The sequence below is a fragment of the Pinus tabuliformis genome, chromosome 1_2 (genome assembly GCF_031772625.1).
Source record: "Pinus tabuliformis cultivar Carrire ecotype Pingquan chromosome 1_2, CPIR1, whole genome shotgun sequence".
Classification (NCBI taxonomy): domain Eukaryota; kingdom Viridiplantae; phylum Streptophyta; class Pinopsida; order Pinales; family Pinaceae; genus Pinus; species Pinus tabuliformis.
In genome coordinates, this window is record NC_142298.1 from 1,358,512,194 (window position 1) to 1,358,520,718 (window position 8,525).

The 8,525-nt window shown below is 36.6% G+C and overlaps 1 non-coding gene across 1 annotated transcript; it reads left to right on the plus strand.

Moving 5' to 3' along the window:
* The first annotated feature begins 651 nt into the window (after positions 1–651).
* LOC149211275 (U6 spliceosomal RNA) lies at positions 652–758 on the plus strand. The gene has a single exon (XR_016253188.1). It is a non-coding gene; the product is annotated as a U6 spliceosomal RNA (small nuclear RNA).
* Positions 759–8,525: the final 7,767 nt, after the last annotated feature.

The window sequence follows — 8,525 nt, forward strand, 5'->3', positions numbered from 1 at the left end:
ATTCCCTCAAAAGACGGACGTTTTTATTATGGGATATTACAAAGAGAAAAAGAGACCCTTTAATAGTGAGAAAGGCGCTACAATCTTGAGGAGCCTTACAAATAATAGATCTTTACAACAACAAGAAATCCTCAAAACAACCAAATTATAATAAATAATTATCCACAAAAGCTCAGTTTAAAACCCTCAAATGAATACGACCCTTATAAAAGAGAAGGAAAACCTCTCGTTTCTCGCAACCTTAGACGGAATATAGCCCCCCAAAAAACTTACGCCCAATCAAATAAATGGTACAAGATTTTAATTAAAAATTTACAGAACTTTAATAATAAATTCCTCAATGTTTGAAACCTTGAGCCCTCACAAATAATTTGTTGCTTCTGTAAGACGTCAAAGCCAGAGGGGATTTTGCACTAGCATAAGTTTAACACTTCTTTATGGCTCTCGGCTACGAGAAAATAGGGCTCAAATGACTGAGGCTTTCACAAGAAAAATTTGAAATTTCCTCTAAACAAATAGTTCTCTACAAAATTGAGCCTGAAAACCCCTTTCAAAAAAAGATCATTTTCTCTACCGTGATAAACCAAGGGTTAGTTGCTTTGTGGGTCAGAAAAATTGCTCCGGGAGTGATTGCAGCTTGCCAAAGAGAATGTCAATTTATTTCGGAGACATCCGATAAAATTGGAACGATACAGAGAAGATTAGCATGGCCCTGCCCAAGGATGACACGCACAAATCGAGAAATGGTCTAAATATTTTGCTGCCCAACAAGGTATTTGTGCATATGATGTTTACATTAGAATAGCAAATGCACAAGCTATAGAAATCTATTGGAATGCTGGTCCAGGGACAAACAACAGAGCTGAAGCTGTGGCTTTAGCGGGTCTCCTCTCTTTCAGCGATTTCCTTGATATTCCAAAACTACAAATATTTGGAGACTCCAAGGTAATAACGGATCATGTTTTATCAAAGAAACACGTTAAAAACATTCACCTTGCAGGATGGTTGGACAGGATAGCAGCATTATGGAATAACAGGAAGGACTATTCAATCTCTCATATTGATAGGCAAAAAAACAAAAAGGCTGATGCCTTATCTAAATTGGGTCTAACCTTGCCCCAAGGCTTATAGAGAATGCAGATTATGGTGGACAGCAATATCTACCAGATCCAGGATTTCCATTTTCAAGGCATATAGCATTAACATATGGTAGAAATTTTGGTTTTTTATAATATAGGTTCTTCTTCCTTAATCCACATCATACTCTGCAGTTTTTTGAATCCTTTTGAGCTCTATCTCAACTGAGTTTCCACTCAGTTTTCCTCTCAGTTTCAGAGTATGTATCCTGGAACTTCTTTTGTCAGTTTTCAATGTTGGGATATGTTATCTTTCTACAGTTTATCAACAGGCAGTCACATAGCCATAGTATGTAAGTCATTGTATGTATATCAAACATGGAATATAATACAAATATTTAGTTTTTTCGTGCTGAATAAAATAAATAAAATTATTTCCTTAAACCACAAACAAAATTTAATGTAAAATCCTTCAATTCAGTGGATAAGAAAAAAACTGCTCCGGGAGTGCTTGCAGCTTGTCAAAGAAAATGTCAATTTATTTCCTTAAACCACAAACAAAAATTTCATTTAAAATCCTTCAATTCAGTGGATAAGAAGAGTCGCCTTAAACTCGCGGCTTCCCTCAAAGAATATGTCAAATCTGCAAAATGTATGAAACCCAAATTAGATCCTTCAAGAATTATTTATTTATTTATTTTATGAATGAAAACCCAGAAAAAAATTGATTTAAAAGCAAGGAAAAATCCTCTTTTGCTAGATCTGAGCCTCAGAATGAAGACGGCCCACCCAAAGAAAAATTAATAAATCTTTCCAAAAACGAGTTAGGAAAAAGGGTTGAAACTCTTTAAAACCCAAGCATGGAGGAGAATGAGGGTTTTATGGCTAGAGAGATTCGATTTCTCAAGCAAACCCACCTTGGAAAAAAATTATATGGAAAATCCCAAACGAAATCCTCCAAGCCAAGCTAGCTCTGCAAGAAATGACCAGGAAACCCTTAAAGAAATATATACAACGAAATACATATGTGGTAGATTTGTATAAAATATTTACAAATAATTTACAACTTTACGAGCAATGAGCTCTAATTTGTTAAATCTATTCAATAAAGCACGTTAGAATAAGAGAAATTAGAAGATAATTTTTATTTTTATTTTTATTTTTTTTTTAGAAAATGGCAAGAAATCTCCTTTAAATTTTCAAATGATAAATCTTTGAGAAATCACACTATGGATTCTTAGCTCTTATGCCCTGAGTGGTTGGTTGATTCAAACAAGAATGTCCCCAATTGCCCAAGATTTGATCAAACAAAATAGTTTCTACACACTTTCGAAAAATATCTTAGATCCATAGGTATTGGATGGCACAATGAGAAGGAAGTCTAGTGGTTCAAACAAGGATCCATTAGTCTATCTAATCTAAAGTGTTTCCCCAATCCAAATAATGGTGCAAAGTAACTATACACCAATAAATCTAAAAAGCAATGGAAATAACAAGTAAAAACACTAGTAGAATAATTAAGCACAACATATCAGAATTATATTACCATAATAGACTGAAGAATAACACCATAGCTTTGCCCCCAAAGACTTTCTTTTATTACTAAAGAAAATATTACAAATCCAACAGAGCTTCCTTAGCCAATAGCTTGATTACAATGTGTTCAAATGAAGAGCCTTGAGCTTAATTTATAGAAAAATGAGAGATCCAGGTCCCTTTCCAAGTGAAAACTGCTAGGTCCAAGAAGTTGCACAAATTTGACTTGACCCTGGAATAAAACAACTAGTTGGAAACTCAATCCATGTCAAAACAATCCTGTCCCTTGATCTGGAGGAAAAAATTTGAATTCCTTGAAGATGGAACTGATCTTGGACCAAAAAAAAAAAAATTTCTCGAAATTTTCTCCTTAAATCTAACCACCTTGAACCAGAAAAATTTTATTTTCCTTAAATAAATTATTTTTCTAGCCCAACAAATTTTTATGAGATTTTTCCTTGCTTCATTTGTGGAGATTCTTTTTTTGGAAAGTGCACATCATTTTTTTAATATTTTTTCACATGGAGAAAAAATTATTTTTCTCTCATGTTAATTTTCTAACCATTTTCTAGCTAATTATTTTGTCATTATTTGTCAGAAAATAAAAATAATGACTCTAGAGGGGTTTAAACATATTTTTCCACCCTCAAAGTGTGTCTAGATAGAAATTTTATGGGTTAAGGTGTAATTTTAAATGCTCATACCCCTAGAACATCTATAGACATCATTTTCTTACATCTTTACATCAAATATTACATAAAAATCTCATTTAGAAGGGGGAATTTTGACAATTAAAAATAAACCTCTAGACACAACCAAATTCTGAATTGTAACCTTCTACAATTCAGAATTGTGACTTCAGGCCCTCCATTTGGAAAATTGACTAAACTGAGAGGGGGAGTGAATCAGTTTAGTGCATTCATTGACAAACTTTATTTTTCTTTTCAATATTTGCCTAAACTATTAAATGAGCATCATAACACTTTATGAACAACAGATTTAATATATAAAAAAACATGTAATATGTAAACTACAACATCAAATCAACACGTGAAAGCAACACATACGGACACCATATATAAGTGGAAACCCATAAGGGATAAAACCATGAATTTGTTATTGTTGTGATGCAAAGGAAAGCTCCTACTTCCTCTATTACAACAGCGCTTTGGAGAATCCAACCTCTCTGATATTCTGCAAGCTACAACTTGTTGGGAAACTCTTACTCACACTTACATCAATTTTATGTATGCTACAACCCATAAGAGGCTTCTACCTCAACGGGCTCCAACCTGTTCTTTTTCAAGCTACAACTTGAAAGGAGACTACAATCCCCTGATACATGAAAATTTCATTATACTGGTTTACATGTGTTAGAAAATTATATATTACGGAGCAATGGAACACATAAAATATTGCAGAAATATAAACACAGAAAACGCACAAAAACAAGAGAGACACAGATATACGTGGTTCACCCAGTTTGGGCTACGTCCACCCCGAACAGCCAGTCCTTCCTTTCTATTATCTAGCAAAATGAAGAGACACAACCTACAGCAAATCCGCTGTAATATCCTCTGTTTTCTCTCACAGTCTCACCTCTCTGTTTCTCGCTCACAGAATACACATCTATCACTCAGCCTCAAATACAATACCCTCATACAAAGAGAGGGGTTGCCTTCTAGGGCAAAAAACCCTACACTAAACATAAGTTCTACCGTCAGATCATCCGCCTAATGAACGGCCTAAATCTTTACATCTAACTGCTCAAGATACAAATCTTCAGCTGCTACAAGACTTAAAATAGTTTTGATTGAAGTCATTTTAACAACAGGAGAAAATATTTCATCAAAATCAATACCTTTCTTCTGTGCAAACCCCTTCACCACAAGTCTAGCTTTATACCTCTATTTTCCTCCATCTTCTTCCTTCAGCCTGTAAACCCATTTATTCTTCAATGTAGTTTTTCCTACAGGCAAGCTGACTAAATCCCAAGTCTGGTTATGCATTAAGGAGTCCATCTCTTCTTCCATGGCTACCTCCCACTTCTTCCTGCTTTCAACCTGCATTGCTTCTTCATAACATTCGGGTTCACCGGAATCAGTCAGCAATAAATAATATAATGAAGGAGAGTATCGTTCAGGGGGTCTACTTATCCTGGTAGATCTTCTAACACCACTTTCAGGTGTTTCGGGTGCCTATTGTTGTTGTGGTGGTTGTTGTTGTTGTGGTTGTTGATTATTATTATTTTCAGGCACCTTTACTTTTTCAGTGATTTCATCAAAAACTGCATATTCCTTGTTTTCCTTTTCCTGTTTCTTTTCCTACAACTGATTCTTATACAAGACCTTTTCATTGAATATTACACCTCTGCTCCTAATGATTTTGTGATTTTCGTAATCATATAAGCGATAACCAAAATCATTAACACCATATCCAATAAAGGTACATTTCTTTGACTTTGCCTCAAGCTTTGTTCTATTTTCTTTATCAATATGGACAAAGGCCTCACAACCAAAAGGCTTTAAAATAGAGTAGTTTACCTTTTTACCTGTCCATGCTTCCTCTAGAACACCACCATCCAAGGAACTTGAAGGCCCTCTGTTTATTAGATAAACAGCAGTATCTACAGCATCTGCCCAAAACTGTAAAGGCAATCCTGCATGCAATCTCATGCACCTTGCACGCTCCATGATTGTTCTGTTCATCCTTTCTGACACACCATTTTCTTGTGGTGTTCTTGGAACTGTCTTCTCTCTGCGAATTCCATGCTCTAAACAATACCTATCAAACTCTTTGTTGCAATATTCACCTCCATTGTCTGATCTAAGACACTTCAATTTCTTTCCTGTCTCAATCTCAACCAAAGCTTTCCATTTCTTGAAAGTATCAAATACATCAGATTTATTCTTAATACAATAAATCCAAGTTTTTCTAGTTGCATCATCAATAAAAGTAACATAATAACGAGAGCCACCAAGAGATGATACCTGAGCAGGTCCCCATACATCTGTATGCACAAGCTCTAATTTTTCATTCTTCTTTTCTTTCCCAACTCTGAGAAATCTGACTCTCTTCTGTTTTCCATAAATGCAATTCTCACAGAAGTCCAAATCAACATTCTTCAAACCCGGCAACAAATTCCTTGAGTGAAGAATCTTCATCCCCTTTTCACTCATGTGTCCGAGCCTATGATGCCATAATGTTGCATCTGCTCCTTTGGAAGTTAAAGCATTAACAGAGTTAGAAATACCATTGCATAAATACAATGTACCAACCTTTTCGCCTTTTGCTATTACCAGGGCTCCTTTGGTGACCTTCCAAGCTTTATCTGTGAAAGTTGTCACACAACCTTCACCGCCTAACTGCCCTGTTGAAATCAGATTTTTCTTTAGATCTGGAACATGCCTTACCTCCTTTAATAGCCATTGGTTTCCATTCTGCTGTTTTACAAGAACCTTACCCATTCCAACGATTTTACAGGGTTTATCATCACCCAGACGAACTTGTCCAAAATCTCCTTGAACATAGTCATGAAAGTATTTCTTATCAGGTGTGGCTTGGAATGAAGCCCATGAATCTACCACCCAGGAATCAGTAATATTTTCAAAAGAAAGAATCAAAGCATCTTGTAACACCTCACCTGTCACATTTGCTTCATGATTGTTTTCTTGCTGTGCATCTCCTTCTTTTCCCTTCCGAGATCTACAGTCTTTCTTTAGGTGTCCTTTCTTTCCACATTTCCAGCACACTATCCCCGATCTGGACTTGGATCTGCCTTTCCTTGATTTACTGTGATATCCTGAGCTCTTTCCTCTTTCCATTTTTCTTCCTCTAGACTCTGCACTCAAAGCATTTCCCGATGTCTCACCGGAGCTTTTCCGTCGCATTTCCTCGCTAAGGATAGCACCGACAACATCATCAAACTTTAAAGTACTAGATCCAGAAACGGAGTTACTAATGGCCATTACCAAACCATTCCAACTTTCTGGTAATGAGCACAAGAATAACAGAGCTCTAACTTCATCATCAAAGTTTACCCCTACAGAACTTAACTGACTTGTAACTGTATTAAAATCATTTAAATGGTTTGCAACAGATCCACCTTCCGACATATTCATATTAAATAACCGTTTCATAAGAAATACCTTGTTTGAGGCCGAGGGTTTTTCATATAGTTTCGACAACGTCTGCATCAAACCCTCTGTCGTGGTTTCCTTCGAAATATTGAAGGCGACTGACGCAGCAAGGCACAACCGTATTGTTCCGAGTGCCTTTCTATCGAGAAGGTTCCATTCTTCGTCTTTCATACCCGTCGGCATCTTTGTTTTTCCACCCAATGGTAGGTATAGATCTTTCTGATACAGATAATCTTCCATCTGCATCTTCCACAGCGAGAAGTTTTGGCCGTTAAATTTCTCGACCCTAAACTTACCATCTTCCGCTATTGCTCCCACTCGAACCAGGAACCCTTCTTTCCTGCGAGTTTATCAGCCAAATAGACCTTCGGCTCTGATACCAGTTGTTAGAAAATTATATATTACGGAGCAATGGAACACATAAAATATCGCAGAAATATAAACACAGAAAACGTACAAAAACAAGAGAGACACAGATATACGTGGTTCACCCAGTTTGGGCTACGTCCACCCCGAACAGCCAGTCCTTCCTTTCTATTATCCAGCAAAATGAAGAGACACAACCTACAGCAAATCCGTTGTAATATCCTCTATTTTCTCTCACAGTCTCACCTCTCTGTTTCTCGCTCACAGAATACACATCTATCACTCAGCCTCAAATACAATACCCTCATACAAAGAGAGGGGTTGCCTTCTAGGGCAAAAAACCCTAAACTAAACATAAGTTCTACCGTCAGATCATCTGCCTAATGAACGGCCCAGATTGACTAGAAATTACTATACTTTTACAAGGCAATTTTACAGTTGTTTTTAGCTTCGGGGGCGCTGCCCCCGAAACCCCCCGCCAGGGGGGGGGCTCCCAAAGGTCGCAGCCGCCCCCCACTGGACCCCCCTGCAGCGAACATTTTACGGGCGGCGTTGCCGCCCCCATTTCGAACTGGGGTCCTATGTGGCGATACCTTTGAATATAGAAGATAATCAGGCTCCACACCCAACAACATGCTCTTCAGCTTTGCTTACTTTCATCTCTGTCTCTACCTCTTCTTCCTTTATTATGCTCCATATTAGTTCATCTTCTCCTTTCTCCTTGTATCAGGCAACTCATAACAACTCTTTTGGTTCTTTCACACACACTCTCTAGCATTTTAGCCTTGAATCCAAAAACACATATTTTATAAAGATAGTTTGTTGGTTGTTATTATTCCATGCAATAATATGGAATGAACAATTTTTCTTCTTTGCATTCCAAGGTTGTATATTCATTTTCAAACTCTTTCAAATTTTGAATATTAAAAATACATAAAATGAATTTCAAAACATGCATTAATATAGTCCACCTTTAAAGATTACAACAACCAAACTCCTCTTGCATCACAACATTTTAAGCACCTCTAATTAGTCTTTAATTAGCTTTTAATCAGCGTTACACAATGCACAAATCAATCATCAAATAAGCCTTCAAATCTGCAACATAACATTTTCCATTAGCTTGCATCACAACTTCTTCATGCATCACAAGAAGTAACTGCAACATCAACTCAATAAGAAGTAAATCAGCCCAACCATCATATGCACACAATATACCTCTACAACATAACCAACTCAACAACATAGCAATCAACTCAACATGCAATCACAACATATGCAAGTAAGCTCTAATAAGCCTCATATTCGGCTCCTTCACCTCCTCAACTACTTCAACAACTTACTTTTCTTTTGCAACATACATCAGTTATCTCTTACAAGGATAACAAGGATCACAACATCATAATAT